The sequence below is a fragment of the Lutjanus erythropterus genome, chromosome 8 (genome assembly GCF_056507025.1).
Source record: "Lutjanus erythropterus isolate fLutEry1 chromosome 8, fLutEry1.hap2, whole genome shotgun sequence".
Taxonomy (NCBI): domain Eukaryota; kingdom Metazoa; phylum Chordata; class Actinopteri; order Lutjaniformes; family Lutjanidae; genus Lutjanus; species Lutjanus erythropterus.
The window spans coordinates 38,586,510-38,604,584 of NC_139324.1; positions in this window are offsets into that span (position 1 = coordinate 38,586,510).

Genomic DNA, 18,075 nt, shown 5'->3' on the forward strand with positions numbered 1-18,075 from the left:
TTGAGACATTTAGGAGGGGAGATAATTCATAATGAGATACCCCTTTGATGATGTAGTGAATGTGGCCCTGCGTTGCAACACCCCGAAGCAACATGTGTGGAAACCAGTTGCAGTGCTTCTTCTGTCCACCAGGAGGAGCAGCAATTGTGGAGCTGAAACAGTTTACTGCCACCAGGCTGCTGCTGTTTGACCGTTTTACTTAAAGTTTGCCCAGAGACACAGCACACTTTTAGTGAAATGCTTTATATTATTATATCATAAGGCCATGAAATTGTTATGCTGAAACTTTTTGTAAAACATTATTACAGGCATTTGCTTTTGGCTATCATAAAAGTCAGCTGCACTCATATCTGCAGTGGTACCACAACACTGCGGGGCACAGTGGTTTTTACACAAAGAAAATATATTATGTTAATTAATATATTACGTTTGTCTCATTTGCAAGGCACAAATTATTCAAATTAAATTATTAAATTAACTTAAAAGGCAGAGTTCAGTGTTTACATTTCTTCCTCTAACTCATAAACTCACAAAACTGCACACCGGAAGCTCACCGGACAACAAAGGAGTTCATTGTGTTACTGTTTAAATGGCTCAGTTTAAACAGACTTGTAGCTTAGTCTCCCAACCCCCACCTTTGCCACACATATCCTCTGAGTGTAAGGGCTTTGTAACACTTCAAACTAATGGGCCTTTTCCACCGGTGCTTTTTGCTATGCTGAGCCAAACTACACTCCGCTGAACTGCCTTTCCATCATCACTTTCAGCTCGCCGAACTGCACCGAGCCACGCCCGAGATGGACCTACTCTGGAGTGGGGCCAAAGCGAGCCCGACCCGTCTTCAAGCAGGCTGCGGTGATGTTTCGCTGGCCGTGGCCAACCCATGATGAGCCTCCTTTCTCCCCCTGGAACAAGTGAGTGTTGTGATACTCAGCTCATGTGTGCAGGACAGCAGAGAGAAAGACGTTTCTAAAAGTCTGTTTATGTTCAGCTCTCAGTACTTTAGTAGCTTCTAACAGAATCTCTATGTTTTAAAATGTAGTTTCTCTCCTCTGTTGCTGTTTGCACTTATCTGCTTTGTTTCACTGTTTCATATTTGCTGTCAGCTGTGTCGGAGTCATGTTAAGTTACTGCTGATGACACCGCTGAATGAAAACATTTATCATTTGTGCTGCTTCACAATAAAAGCACCTAAATAATGAAACAGCACAGGGAGGAAACAGTGTTAATCCCAGAAATGTATGTGAACAGTTTATCCACCGCTTCACAGCTGCTCGACTCGAGCCTCCTCGAGCTTATCTTCAGGTAAAAAACACACCTTTAAGCAGGAAGCCATGTTGTAATGGAAATGCAACCCCCTGCTGTGCTGGGCTGACGGTCTGAGTCAAACCGAGCCGAGCCAGGTCAACTCTGTGTATGGAAAAGGGCCATAAGTGGTATCTGAAAGCTCCCCAAAAGGGAAGCCAAAACATCTGGATCACCCCTGGTGGCTGGCTGTAGTAGGAGTAGTATGGGTCATAAACCCTCCCCCTCCATTTTAGTAGACAAGACATGGGCCAAACTGAAAAATCACACTACACATCAAATAAAATTTTCTCAAGGATCTTTTTTCTTTTTAATCACTTTAGGTAGTTTTTATCAGTCTGATGTTCAAGAGTTATTTTTTCTGATAAGATTGTTTTTTAATTAGTTAGTTGATGATAGTTGATAAAAAGGGGGTTTCACATTTTGATTGACAGCTGAGCAACTGAGTCAGGCGACTGTACGGACAAGAAATCGATGTCAGCATTCCTATCTGAGATATACTAGCATCATTTTTGTACTGTGGGAGGAAGTGTTCATTATTGGTGGTCCACCCTCTTCAACATTTTCGTGTTGCCCTTTTTCTGCCTCTGGTACGAGCAGATGACGTCTCTGTTCTCGCCCACAAAGCTCTGATTGGTTCAGTTGTTATTCCACCTGGTAGAACAACCATCACTGAACACAACAGCAGACCAAAACCACAAAAAATGATGTGGTCCATGATTCTGAGGTCTGGAACCAGGCTCTGTGTTGGATGTGACTTCCATAATTACAGACCCATAGAGACATGACCCAGAGGATGTCAGGTCCTCTTAACATGAAAAGGTTACTGTGTCTGCAGACTGAACACAGTATTGATCCCAAAGAGAGAGGAACAGAACTGCAGCTCTGAGACATGGCGGGGAATCTCAGAGGTTTAAAGGAGCTCCGTGGAACCAGCAGATGTCTGCACTGCAGTGAATAATTCACTGGTGCTAAAGGTCACGGAGAGGCTGATGCAGAAACAGGTTGCTGGGGACAAAATGTGTTTTAAGAGGAAAGAAAGAGCTGCTGAAAGAGCAGGGTGTGGCAACAAACAAAAAGGCTCCACACTGTTCGTCTGGTGTAATCCAAGTTTCCTAAAGTCCCAACAAGCCAAACTGACATAATTTCCAACAGAATCCCCGAGAATTTCCGAGAATAGCACTGCTCCAGAACTTTCCCACAAACAGGTCAGTGTACATCAGAGTGGTAGATTACGTCTCCGTGCTGGGCATCAATTTCCAACAGGAAACCCAGAAACTCTGGGTGATTGAGTGCTCTTGATTGGACGAGATTGATTCATTACTGCACACCAGGGATGCCATTCTGCTCTGCTCACCTGTCATTGCTCGAGCAGGAGACTGACTTCACTGATGGCATTTGGCACAAGTTAAAAAAAACTCTTGCAATTACTGTCTAATTTTCTCTTTCTTGGTCCTGCTCCCTCGTCAAGTGTCTGTGACTGGCAAAACCTCTTTGGTATCGTCCCTCACGGGTCTTTACCCACAGAAAAATATGAACAGTAGTCAATGGTGAGAGACAAAACATTTTTTGTTCCCGTTTCAATTGGGTCACAAATTTGACATCTAATGTTTGTCAATTTACAAGTCAAGAAAGTCACGGTTTGTGGTACGTTGCATGTTGTAGCTTAGCTTAGCTTTGTGTGAAACCACTCACAGCATTGCTGTCCCTTGTAATCTTATCTTACCTGAAATGTTTTATCCAGGGACTCCTGGTCCTTTTATCAGCGGGAAAGGAAAAGAACAAGCAAGACCTGTTTCTCATGTGACCACATCTTGGTAGAAAGCACACGGTGATCGTAGCTGCAGTGGCTAGCATTAGCTTTTAGCAGGAGAAAGTCATGACATGACGACTAGGCGTGTGGTCTTTCTAATTAGGAATCTTCACAGTTTGATACTACAGCAGTTTTACAACAAAGAGTAACTTTCTTGACTTGTGAAATTATCTTTGAAATTGACATCATGTGATTTTGCCTCTCTATAGAAAGAGCACACAAGCAATTTAACTGCTGATATCAAACTTGGAGAGGAGGAAACACAAGTTAACCTGATTACTAATTGCTTGACACCTGCTTTAACACAAGGGGGAGGCCGGGGCCCTTGCACAATTGGCGGGGCCTTACGCGACTTGCGTAGTGTGCGTATGGGGCCGACCGCCCCCGAGTACGCCGCGACCTTCACGTGAACTTTACAGTGTCAGACGTTAGCTACAGTATGTGTTGCGAAGTACTCGGTGTTTTCACAGAGACCTTCACAGGGTTAATATTCATGAGGATGTGTAATTTTAAGCAGCACAAGACCTTGGCAACCCTTGGAATTGGCTACCTTCAATAATGCAAATCAGCCCGAGGCAAAAGGCAGGAGGTAATAATAACCTACACTATATGGATCAGTGGACACACTACATTCCCCAATCCGCTGAGGGCTGACCTCTTTTCCAAAGTAAGAACAAAGACAATCCCACTTTCTCAGCAGTAAAGAGCCTCTAAACTGATGGCCTTCCCTCCTGTTTGAGGTCCTTCAACTTATTCCACAGCAGCTCTGGTGCTCTGTTTTCTGTTTGGAGGTCAGCTGTCGTTAACCTCTCCTCAGGCCCAGCTCAAAAAGCTTTTACATAAGTGATCACATTAGTTTTTTTTTTTTTTTTTTAGTGGAGGGGACACTGCATGGTAGTTGCATAAATAGTGACTGTATAAAAAAAAGCCCTTACCACAGCATTTATCTGTTGCCTGAATGTCTTTGTCAGACCTATGATACTGAGTGAGTTGTGGTGTAGTTTGTCAAGTGTCCAGTTTGTTGGTCAGACCAAAACCATCAGTGCTCAGAATGACTTAAAAGATACCAAAATATGTAATGAAAAATATAATCAAAACATGAAGTAGAGCGATTGCTCTCAATGTCAGACTGTCAGGAATAATCAATACTTAAACTAGTAAAGTTTAAGTTGCATTAAAGGAATAGGTCACCCCCAAATCAAAAATACATACTTTTTCCTGACTGTTACGAGCCCAAGTTGGGCTAGGGGATGAGGGGTGCAACATTAAATACATTTACCCGGGAGAAAAAGGAAGGAAGGAGAACTGAGACAAAGATGTAAACAAAGGTTCTTTTATTAACAAATGTGTCAAATTAAGTTAAGTTAATTAAGTGCCTTTGCTAGCTGGCGGGACTAGCAAAGCACATGGGGGCGCCCAGCGAGTGCCCTTGCCAACCATGGAGGTAACAAGGCACAGGAAACACAAAGACAAGTGACTTCACTAGCTGAAAGCGCTAGCGAAGCACTTGTCGACCGCCACAAGTAGTCTAACCTGCTGCTGCAGGATTAGGCTACAGACTAGCAGACTTTAGTTTGCCAAATGGCCCACTGGGCCTGATCAGCTGCACTCTCCAGGGTTTTAAGCACCAGGTCCTGATTGCAGAGCAGCTGTACCTGATGCCAATCACTGCAGTCTGCAAGGGGGGAGGGCAGAACCTGAACACAGGAGATCACAGACACTGTGGCACGTAACACTGACCTGTTGCACTATTTATCCATCTAGATAATTAAGTAAGGAATCACTGAAGTCTCTTTGCAGAAATCACGACCCGTTTACTCAAGATCAGGGGTGGGCAATTATTTTTCATATGGGGCCACATGAAAAATTGATGAAGCTGCTGTGGGCCAAATACAAAATGATTTAAGGTCCCAATAATGACCAAATCTCTAATAATGAAAAGGTCAGAACATAGGGTACTTCTCCTGTTGGTCAACCTTTCTGAATTGCTGTGTGATAAATTGTGGGCCAATATTTTGTTGGCAAAGTTCAGAACTTGATGTTTTACTGTATACCATGTATGCTGCATACAGATTGCAAAAAGTAGAAGAACAACATAAACAACATGGATGTACAGCATTAAGAGAGTTGTTACAGTTTGATACGTTCACTGTCATTACCAATGAACACAGAACTTACCTTTTTCAAAATAAAGGCCTGATAATGGTTTAATGGTAAGCAAAATACTATTGACTGTCTGCTAGAGTTTTCATTTTTGGTATTTCTATGATGGCCCCGCAGGCCACATGACGTTTTTCAGTGTATCGCATCCGGCCCCCATACTGCATTTTGCGCAAGTCTGCTCAAGATAATCTGGAACTCCTTTATTTCTAGTAGAAAGAAAGTAGTTCCAGATTTTCTACTGCAAAAAGAAAATTGTTCCAGTAGATTCTACCATAGAAATTCATGTAGGGTTTTTATATATATATATATATATATAGGAACCACTTTCTTTTTAGTAGAAGCAAAGTAATTGTTAAAGTAGTTCATACACAAAACTGCTCACAAGGTCTGTGGATTATATTGAGTAAATGGGTTGTGATTTCTGGAAAGAGACACTGGGGATGAATTTTTCAAATGTTTTTTTTTTTTTTTTTGGATGCCGATTGTCATCTAGTCCTTTCGAGAGAAGGCAGACTGTAGCTGATATCTCCAAAACACAACAACTCACACCAAAACAATTGATGGATGGATAAAAAGCACAGCAGGTAAAAGCAAGCACATATCTTTTTGACTTTGGGGTGAACTGTCCCTTTAAATTCATATCAGGACACCACCCTTAAAGAAGGACAAATGATTACCTATCAATTCAGTCTCAGTTCTGGAGGTCAGAAAGCTCTTGTCGCATGTACAGTAAACCCCTCATACACACAAATCCACAAAACCAGTTCTTTGGTAACAAAAGGTTAATTAAACTACTGACTGACACAAAACTAATAACTACTAAACAGACAAGTTAGTGAATAAATGCAACCACGATTAAATGCAATGAACAGAGCAATGCACAGTTAATAATCAGACAATTGATGAGGACAGTGTGTAAAGAGTACTGAACCCCAAACAGCCAGAAAACAGATGTGAGCTAATGAGCAACTAGCTAACAGCTAGTGAGCACTAACCAGCAGGCTGTGTGTGTCTCCGGTTCTGTTATTTCCCTCCGGTCTGTCTTCATTTTCCCCCTCTCCTCTCCACGAGTTCATGAAATAACCTTAAAGAACATTTCTTCTCCAGTCAGCAGCCAACATGGACGAAGAAAAGAGAGTTAATGCATTAATGTTACAGACAGTCGGGGTCGACTCCTCCGTGGCTCGCGGCTGCAGACTGGTTGAGAAGCGAGAGCGAAGATAAGTCAACTTTTCAGTCCCGAAAGTTTTAAAAAACAAACTCTGAGAAATGTTAAGTTCTGCTCAGACAGACAGCGGGAGGAGCTCAGACTCACGCTACAGCATCAACACCAGCATTACAGGGAAAGTAAAGATGGCCGGGGGAGAAGCTGTGGTGGCTCTCAGAGCTTGTTCAACTCATTTTTAACTTTTGTTGCGTTCAAACACAGACTGGAGAAAACTTCTTGCACAGTTTGTGTCTGACAGGATTAGCAAAATGTCCGCCTGAAGTCAACAAGTTCACCTCTTTCCTTTCTATCTTGTCCTAATCATTTCCTTTGTTTTAATTTCCTTTCTGAAGAATCGAGCAGGGGTGGAAGTAACTAATTACAAATACTCAAATTACTGAAATTAATTTTTTAGGTACTTGTACTTTTATGAGTAGGTTTTTAAAGCTGTACTTTTTAAGGCTTTACTTTTACATAATTGAGTGCTGAATACAACTTGAATTAACAGCCAAACTTTTCATCTGCATTTTAGTAGCCAATCAGGTGATTTGATCACAAACAGGCCAATGAAAACAAAGAAATACACACAAAAAAACAAACAAAATGCTGCGGCAGCACATGTTTGAAGTAAGGATGTTATTGACTGATTGTCAATAGTCGAATTGCCATCAAGAATTTAACCCATTGAAAAGAAAATGTGTTTCTTATAACTTATCAATGATTAATCGATTGTTGGCATTTTCAATTATTGGTTAAAGAAAACGCACAAAATGTGCAACCCATCAGCGGTTAAAAGTAAGTAATATTCTGAGTAGTTTTTGCGACGAATACGTTAGTATATTTCTAACAGCAGTACTTTTACTTGTAAATGAGTAATATTTTAGCAGTGTAACAGTACTTGTATTTGTCAGTACTCTTTCCACCACTGGAATCAAGTAGGATTAAGTTTACTTCATGTCTAATGATTCCATGTTTAAATGTTTGGCTGCCTCAGTTGCTGAAACATATTGAACACCTTTTTTTCTGAATAAACAGGATATCATCCACATAATAACAAGTGAGTAAAAGACAGCGTTAATACAGGTTTAAATCTTATAAATGCCAATCATGTACAACATCTGACATTTATATGTCTATAAATAAACCTGCATTTTGTCTGACTGATTGCTGATTAGTTCTGTACATATTTTATTTAGCCTCATTATCTGCTTTAAGAGTCTAAATAGAAGACACCTTTCTCAGATTGAAGATGAATATAAGCAGTTTCTGTTAATATAGTTTCTGTTGTTCCTGGATCGACATAAGCATGGTGAAATAAAACTTCATATTCTTCCTGTATTGTTAATTAAACATGGCATTTTAATTAATGTACATTTCAATTCTAAAAAGCAAAGTTAGCTCCTTTGTTCTGTTTCCTGCAGAAGTCCTTGATGGAAGTCAGGGAAAATGAGAAATTAGCCTGTGGAAGGGTGGATGTTCGGTCGGTGCTGTGCACGACCTCTGTAAGCAGCTCGTAAATTAATAAACACCAATTTCACTCGACACTCTGTTGTTCGTCTTCTGTGAGTCTTGCAGGACCGTTCCTTGACCCAGAGGTCCTCCGGTCAAAGGCGGGTTACCAAAGTCGATTCATGCCTCTGTGGACGGAGGGGGAATTCTGCTTATTCATGCTACGTCGGGTTTGAGGAGAAGAAAAACAAGTCATAGCGATGTGTGCGTTGGTTTATATGCCTGTGCCAAAGACAGAGTTCTATTTTATGTAAATTTAATAGACAATAAAGTCCATTGATTCAACCTGCAGTCAGTTCATGAAAGCTTTTTGGATTTTGATAGCTTCTTTGGACAAAAGCAGCAGTATTACCTCCACCATAACCACAAAAAAAAAGTATTTTCATAGAAATCTCCTCCTGCTTAGTTTTAATTGGCTAACATCCTATTATTGTAACTTTGGCTCAGTGAATGTAAACACAGGCTTGTTTCATCTGCTTTCAAGGAGAATCTAACCTGATAGCAGGCATTAAGAATAACTATAAAAATAACCGATCTTTTCACAGATGATCTCATTAACTGAAATATTATGTCATATCAAGTAATCAGTATTAAATGAAGACTGTTTCAATTAACAGCAATTAAAAACACCTTGTAAGATTACAAGTATGATTAATTAAATTATTGCACCTGATAATGAGTGTAAAATTGCACCATATTAAATGTTAATACTGTACATGATTCATGATTCATTCTCTCAGCCCGTCGTTTCTCTGAAGGTGAGTTGAAGCGATATCTTCCATTTGTGTGGAAGGGAACATGGCTTCTGCTCAAACTTTGGATTTGGGACTGTGGCTGAACTTGCTACTTTTCACACTGTGTGGTTTTTTTTTTAAATATCATAAATCTTTTGGCTGTGTGAGTCAGTGGCGGTGAGCCGTCTGCTCCCATGTGAATAAGTTCTCAGTGAGGAAATAGAAGGAAAGGTTGTGTTATTATTTCCCAAAGGGAAACCGAGCTTCACAGCGAGCTTCAATATACAGTACATTTGATATGTTAAAAAAGGGCAGATGAAGTGACTCATCAGTAATTACTGGAAAGAAGAACGCATTTTCTGATGTACATTCTCACACAGACAGACTAAACTAAACTTCACAGAGGACGATGATCCATCACAGGAAAAACAAAGCTTTCACTTGAAGCTGTCAGACTCGAACAGACTTGAGTGTTTTCACACCTCTGTTGGTGTTCTGAGGTTCCTGTGAGTAGAATATTTCTGACTTTCGGAGCGAGGCTGGCAGATGTGCCCACTGTGATATTAACATGAGATGTACATAAAACATTGTTATTCTGCAATAGCCAATGAGAAGAATTCAGAGCAGACCCTGACTCTAACTCTGAGTTGATGAACCGTGAGATGGGAAAAGATTTCAGTTCCAGAACAGCCGATCTGAGTCGGCTCAATTAACTCGATCCGAGCTGAGCGTGTGCAGGATGACTATAAAAAGACATCGTTAATGGAAGTCCGAAAGTATGATTCACCGTTACAAGTGGTGAGGAAGAAAGGTCAAGTGTTACATGTTGCGTTGCAGCAGCCTATTCATTTAACATTTAACCACACTTCCATGAGAAAACTGTAGCTTCATTTACGTGTTATACCAAGCTGAAAACAGCAAAGTGAAAGATAAAAACAGTTCAAACAGGTAAGGCATATTTTGTTCAAGCCTACAGGCTCACGGCGCTGCAGTTAGTGCCATAATTCCAGTTTTTCCTTGTGTTTCTAGTGTCCTGAGTTCCCTGGAGCCTGTGCTATGAAGCAGGTTCAAATGCCCACGGTATCTTTTGGCGATCTGCCTCATCTAAACCTAACAAAGACAATCACATTACACCAGGGGTCTGCAACCTGAGGCTCCAGAGCCACATGCGGCTCTTTAGCTCCTCTCCAGCGGCTCCCTGTGACTTTGGCAAAAAATTATGTGGAAATGAATAATAATATATTTTTAAAATATTTTTCATGTTTTATTGTTGTAGGTCAATGAAAAGGTTGAGACAGCTCAAAACTTCAAGTTTTACCAACTACTGATCTTTTGTTGAGATAATTTACTTTTCTGCTTTATTTCAATATTTGAATTTTAGAAACCCCAAAATGTTGTATTCAAAAAAGTATAGTGAAAAACATTGAATTTTATGGCAACAAAATAATAACAAATCAGGGTCACTATTAACTGTGACCGCATTTTTTTGAGTTTCTCTAACGTTTACTTTAAATTTATCTAAAGCAGAAAAGTAAATTATCTCAACTAAAGGTCAGCAGAAAGTTAAGTTGGGCACAAAACTCAAAAATCTATTGCAGTATGTTGGACACCAAATTTCAAAAGAATGTTAATATTTCATAAGCTAAAAATATGCATCAAAGACTGTGTCTATGGCTCAGTGTGATGGTGGCTTGTCTTCTTGAGTCTCCATAAACTATGGCTGCCAAAAAGAGTCTTCAAGGAAAAGAGAGAATTTAATAGTTGCGGCTCCAGACAGATTTTCTCCCCCCTTTTTTTGGCCAAAAATGGCTCTTTTGATCGTAAAAGTTGCAGACCCCTGGGTTGCACGAAGCTGGTTCTTAACTCGATCTAGACGTGATCGTGTTCACATAAACGGGACGCTGTTTGTAGCATCTGAACAGTCACGTCACATCAAGTTTACTGGCAGCAGAGCGGCACATGAGAACAAGGCGATCATAACCACCTTTTCGACACGAGTTAAAACGATTATAGAGAACAACACATTAAAAATAAATATAACACACAGCATTAATAACAAAAAAAAAAACAATGGTTTGAGGTGTAAATTAATAGTTTCCCCACTTTGTCACCAAAGCTTTCTCATGAGCTCCCGGCTCTGTGTTTTCAGAAGGGTGCCAGACGTTTTCAGCCAGGGAAAAAACGTCTTAGGGCCTTAAAATATCACCGCTCCATCATTAGAGCACAAATAGATCTGACTATAATTGCATTTGTTTAGTTTGTTAAGTTGATGTTCTCCTTAGATCTATTCTTGAGACAGTTTGAGTGTTTCAGCTGCACACGGCACTGTCAAACTGACTTGAGAGTGAAATATATAATTTACTTCATTTACTGATCATCTGTCTGTAATCTGATGTGCAGACAGACGATTAAATGTATTAAATGATATACTTGTGAGTGTGACACTTTCTTTTTTTTATATGGATGCATTTATGATCACACACGAGTCAGTCAGACTGCAGTATAAAACAGTCTCAGATGTATTATATTACATTATATTACAACATTATAAAAACATAATTCAACGCTGTCAGAAATCTTACTTTCATGTCTATTCAAGTCCAACAATTTCAAGGCTTTAGTGCTTCAATCAGTCTTTGTTGTAGGATGAAATCAGTTTATAAAAGCACAATGAAATAACACTTTCCCCTCTCATGATCCTCGCACTGTGCACCGAGCTTCACAGGCTCTTTAATAAAGTGATTTGATTGGTCAGCAAGTGGTATTTTATCCACATTGATCTCTTATCTGGAACATAATCTGCTCCGGAGCAGGTTGGGCGTTCAGCACAAGTTACCTTGGAGATACATCCCAAGAAGTGAACCAGCATCACAGGATTAATTCTCAAAGTTACCTCACTAACCACAAATCTGGTTGGTCTCCTGTCTTGTCGTCTGTGTGTGTTTTTGTGTCTGTGGCGTCAAGGGTCCGCCACAATGAGTCCCATTCCAAACCAGTCAGCCTTACAGGGGAGCAGGTTATAAAGTCTTCACTGATGCAATCTCACAAACCAAACTCCTCTTTTGTGTCCAGGATGGAGGAAACGCCACAAGAGTTACATCAGTGAGGTGCAGTTATTTCCAAAACATGAGTAATTAGTTACTTAGCATCAAGCAGACATTTGATTGACATTTGTCATGCACATAAGACACAATGTCATGATGGAAAACAGCAAAACAGAGATGTGGCCAAAGAGCGAGTTTTTATTTATTTAATTATGCCATGAATGAAATGAGTGCTGTGTGTCATGTCATTGCCATTTCCATCTTTGTCAAAGCTGTGTATAAGATTATCATTTTAATATTAATTTAATTACATGATGAATGTTCCTGTTTATGCCAGAGAAAGACGAGGGCTTCCTAAAGCTTAACCCCCTTGGAGGAGTGTTTGCTGTAGGTGTGGATCTCCACCGTCTCTCTCTCTCTCTTTCTCTCTCTCTCTCTCTCCAGTTCCTGATCACCTGCTCTCCTGCCATCCATCAGCTCATAAGTACTTCAGCCCAGGGGTCTCATTTATAAAACAATGCATAGGATCCATATAGGATCCACAGAACATTTGCACAAAAGCTGAAAATGGTGTGCACCAACAAAGTAATCACACACAAACGGGCAAGCACGGTTCCCTCAATTACAGACAACAGAAATGTGCGCACATGAATCAGTGTCATGTCCCGTCCTCTACACACCCACATTCAACCATAAATGGCAAATGCAAAACACCTCATTAATACTGATCCACATATAAATGAGCCCGCTGATCAATGGTTCTTTTGTTACAGTGAATCATGGCAACAAGTGGTTAAAAAAAAGAACCTTCTCTGACATGGAGATGGAGATGCTTATAGGGCCGCAGAAACGGGATCGCTAATGAAAAAACATTTGTTAGTGTTACCATGTTGCTGCCGCTGTCAAGTCAGCGACAGAGAGGACAGTAACAGAATTAAAAAGGAAGTGGTCTGATCTGAAGGTGGAAGCAAGAAATAATTGCCTCCCACTGTCAGAACGTGGCTGCTACTGGTGGGTACCAGAGCACGCCCAAGCCGACACCATGTGAAACCAAAATTTGGGGAAGCCTGTGCATGTGTGCTATCGCGTCGGAGAAGGAGTGAGACATGGACATGACTGGGTCCACAGAGGAACAAAGTAAAACACTGTTTAAACTTTTATTACATATTTAGACACGTGGAAAAAGCATTGCGGGTTTTTTGTCCATTATTTCCACCCATGAGTCGTGAGGAGGTTCCCAGCAAGGGGTCTTCAGCTCTGAGCGTCCGGCTGTCCCCAGCAGCGGTGCACGGCATGTACATGACACACATGGAAGTGACGCTCACTGACACTGTCCTGCAGATACAGAGAGATAAATGTTGTATCAGAAGATCTGAGACAAGTCAGAGAAGTGATACTTATTTAACAAACATTAAAAGATTGTTATCTTTTTCATACAAATGCTGCGTGACAACCTCAAAAATGCTTGCTGCTCATGGTCAATACCCCTTTTGTTGGCATAGCGGCGAGGAGGGTCAGGTAGGAGAAGAATACCCAATCCTCTGTGCCACATCATGCAAAACATCGCACACCCTGATGATCCTGCAAACTTTTCCAGAGTGGAACAGAAGTCTGCCATCTGAGTCGTCTAAAGCCCACAGACAGCATTTCACGAGGCTGATGGCGCGCTGGACAACTGAGTGCGCATTTCCTCTGCACTCTGCACGGTCGGAAAAGGAGCAGGACAGGAGCCAGCACCTGAGAGGGAAGCCACTGTCACCTGCAACTTATAACGAATAATAATTATACATCAAGCTCAAATGGTTAGAATTCTACAGTATGTTGTTAAGTAACTTACCAAGAACTCAGTCATCACATCCTCCTGCATGTAGTCTGTTCCCTACACTGTTATGTGTCAGGATAAAGGAGTCATGTGTTGAGCCAGTTCAGTCCAACATTGTTGAAATGCACTTGCTTTTCATTATGGAGCCTTATAGCAATACGAGTGCAGTCAATTCCACCGATTACATTTTGGAAAGTGGACATTGCTGCAAATTGCCTTTTATTTTCAGCCTGTTTTCCCATAGTGTGAGGAAACCTGATGCATCAACCACTCATTAATAATTCCATTCAAAATAGCAGGCATTATGGCACTCAGGGATGGCTGTGGTATCCCAGACTGAGGAGACAATTTGATAGAATTATATTATTTCCACAGGGGACTGTGGTGAGCTGGGTAAACATTATATCATGTCAAACACTTACCTGTCTGCCAGTTCCCACTGGTGACACCCAGTTGCCAGAAACCCCAGAGTGGTTAGTGCCTGTGTTTGGACCAGGATGGTGCGGTTCCAGCGTGTTTGTCTGCCTCATGCTGGACGCACTACAGCACATGGATCCAAAATCAGGGCTCTAGGGAATCTAAATCAGTGTGTTAGCCAGTAATTATCATGGGCCAGGCAATCTGTGGTCCCTGAATACTCTTTCTCTCCTAATCCTTCCATTTGCATAGTCCTCCAGCAGTGCCATCATGCAGCATTACACATGGGGGTCACTGCGGTATTTATATGTTTAAAACAATCACATTGATTGTTAACACCTTGTCAAAATAATGAATCAATTATTTTTTTAATGTCGGTTATAATATGGTGAACTCTGTTGTGATTAGGGTGTGATGACTGTGTGAGAGCCGTTTCTGGCTTTATTTCTAGATTCATATGCAGGTAGTGAAGATGTGCCACGTGAGGCTACTGGATAAAAGTGCACATGTGGCTGCTCTACTCCAGTGCTTTCTGTCGCTCACTGCAGCGATGCGACGCACAAAAAGTATCTGAAAGCTAAAATGCTACTTGGTGATATATGCACAGTGGTAGAAGAAATTAAAAAGTGTTTACACTGTGTCCTGCAATTATTTAATGGTATTTGAGCCACCTTGGATTCAGTGCTATCTGGCCGTCTCCTCTGCACTCGGGCCGGACAATCTGATGGGGAGACGGCACTGATGACATATCGAGCAGACTTTGATTTATGATTTGAGTCGGATCATATCTTTATCGGACAGTTATGACTCACTGCAAGCGCAAATACAAATGTCACTGACGTTTTGAATATTTATGATGTGAATCCATAAGGAACATGAGATATGAAGTGAAATTTCTTCAATCTGATTTCAGTTTACCACCTCACCATGCGCCTCACCACTTTTCCCCTGCCTCGAAAATGTTTGTATGCACAGGTTAGAGCTTACTTACAGGTGCAGACATGTTCCTGCCAGGTTTGTTTTTATGGATCACAACTTTCGGTGAGGCCTCTGGTCTTTCATCCACTCTCTGCTCGCCTGAGAACCAACAAACACTCTTTTATCAAAGTAAAAGCACTAAAATTTAAAGACTTCAAAACTGATCAGCAAGTTTGGAGAGAGATGATGGAACCAAACCATGTGAGGAAGGCTGCAAAAAAAAAGAGATTCGACACGACTTCCAGAGAGACAAATTCAAACACTGCTGTTAGATTCTTTAGGGTCCTGCACCATAATCGAGGATGTGTGAGCGTAACGAGCCGAAAATGAGTACACCGCAGCAGCGAGGGTTAAAAGTTGTTTTTTAAGTAAGTTAATTTAGTCAGAATGATTTTCTTCAAGTGCCAATTTGTCAGTTTCAGTGAAACAATCTGCATTATTCTGTCCGGTTTTGCTTTCATGAAATGTTCCATTCGCTTTTGACCCAGCTCACGTCTCTAATGATAACAGAGACAAAATCTGTTGTGAATATTTTGTGAATAAGTTCTGTGAATTCAACTCGCAGCACTGATCTGTACTGTTTGGCAGCATAAATTAAATGAGACACAGCCAGGCAGTGTTTTTTTTTTTGCCAGGTGTTGGTATTGATGTGCTGTTCTCACTGTCTGTTGTGTGTCTGCTGACGAGGCTCCTGATGTGAGTCAAACAGCTGCAGCCAATCAGCTAATCTGGATGTTGAGTCTGCAGAGACCTTTTTGCACTGAGGACATTTTGACATGTCATGGTAGAAAAAAAAAAAGCACAGGTGCTACAAATTAAATTATCGAAGGCTGAATGTTTTTTTGGCTGCCTCAGTTTCAGGGTCCTGCTATTGTTCATGCTGGCCCACTGCTGCACGGTCATGATTTACCAGGACACTTGAATATAATGGAGCCATTGTCAGTGTTATTAGTAACACCTGCGCTTCGTCTACTATGACAAGTCAAAATGTCTGCTGTGAAAAAAAGTGTGTTTCAGTGGGATGCCTTATTATCTCTCTCTGGGTAAGACTGAGAACAAGAGAACATGACGAGGTGTCAGCACCCTTTTTAAGGCGGAGAAAGTTAGAACTTTCATTCCTGGTTGTTTGAACAGACGCCCAGTTTGCAACATGGACTACAGAGTCCCTGCTGATATCACAGGACCAGCAGGTCTCAGGCAATCAGGCAAGTTTAATTAGATAGAACATTTTGTACGCAGGAACAATTCAGTGTGCTTTACACAGTTAAAAAAAAAGAGCATCCATATAATAAATACAGTTGACTCTTCGCCAAGCCGCTCTTCAGAACAGCAACAGCCGACACAACGTGTCAACTTCAGACAACCAAAGCAAATCGGGGGTTTTCAGCTGGACGGTTTCTCATGTCACTGTACACGGGACAGTGAAACAATAAATGAAATTCATCCTCAATAACACCAGAATCACAGAGAACACACATATGCTGCGCTTCAGGGATGTGCACACTGGGACCTCTGCCCTCTCTGTAAAACTAAATTTTATATAAGATTGTGCATAGAAATCTTATTTGATTTGAACTTAGTTTTTATGTGCTTTGGCTTAGACCGAAGATCTTTTTGGTCAGGGTTTCCTCTGGCAACTGAACAAACAAGTTGAATTAATGAAGTGTTTCAAAATATCCCTATAAGTGACCAGTATGTAGCTGCACCAGAGCTGGAGCCAGACTGGTATCAGTAGGCGTGCATTTGCTGCTTTTCACAGGTGGACACTCCTTTTTACATGGCATGCATATCTTGCAAAGTCATCTTTCATCTGCAGACCAGGCAGGATCAGAGTGTCTGTGGATAAATGAAGCCATATTGTGGAGTATTTAAATGTTCTCTCCTTTAGTGCTGCAAACGTTAGCCAGCTCTGAAACAAAAGTGACACGCTCCAGCTAACGCAACAAGCAAACAGCACAGAGAGACTGGGAGCAAAAATATACATTTACCTGCATCTCAGATGGAATTACAAAGCCAACAGGACGATAACTTCACCTGTATCTCAACAACACATAATTTACACTCAATTAAAACCAGCAGCTTATTAACAAAATACACCACTCTCCACACATAAGAACATAAATAAGAGGTAAGTTGAAACCACCTCTTATATTAACAAACACAAACACACAGCCATGGTGTCACATATAGCAAACACAGGAAGAACCTTACGCATTGCATTTGTTGTGGCTCTGCTTCATGTAAAGTCATCCAATCAATCCATCCAATCCAATCATCCAATGAACTGGTCAGTTCATCCATGAGATAAAGTCCCCCTTTTTTTTTGCATCATCCCCTGTTCAATTTTAATCCTAGACAACTTTTTGCAGAGTGTGGCTAACATTAGCAGTGCTAGATGCAGCAGCCTTCTCTTCTTGCAGGTTAACATTTCTGTGCTGACTGCACATTGCTACAGTGCAGAGGTTACATGCAAGCTACACTGGTTTTACAAGATGTCAGCTGCAGGTTAAAAACGCGTGGTGCCATCCAGATGTTTTTGAATCAACTCTCTGTTTCTGCATGTGGCTGCTGCCCTCTTAACTTACTGCAGATCATAAGCCCTTGTATTTAACACCACTTGGTGAGATCAGGAGGGAAATAAACATAAAAAGTACTTTTTGACCAGAAAACGTAACACAGCAACAAGCCAAAGTGGTCAAATGCGACATCTACGTATACATATTTATGCTTATCTATACTTAAATAAAGATTATGTTGGAGCTGCAGTGATTAGTCACCTGATCAATTAATCGATTGGCAGAAAAATTAGCAGCTATGATTTGATAATTAATCATTATAATTTTTCATGCAAAAATTGCAGAAAAAGCTGTTTTCAGACTCTAAAATATTGAGCTTTACTTATTTGGGTCTTGAACTGACAAAACAAGACATTTTAAGGACTTAGAGAAACCAGGACAGATGGTTTGATCGATCAGTAATGAAAATAATTGTTAGTTGCAGTCCTAAAATAAAACATCTATTCATTTTGTGCTAATAAATAAAACAGTTTGTACAGGGGCAAGTAAAAACTGACTTTGGATATT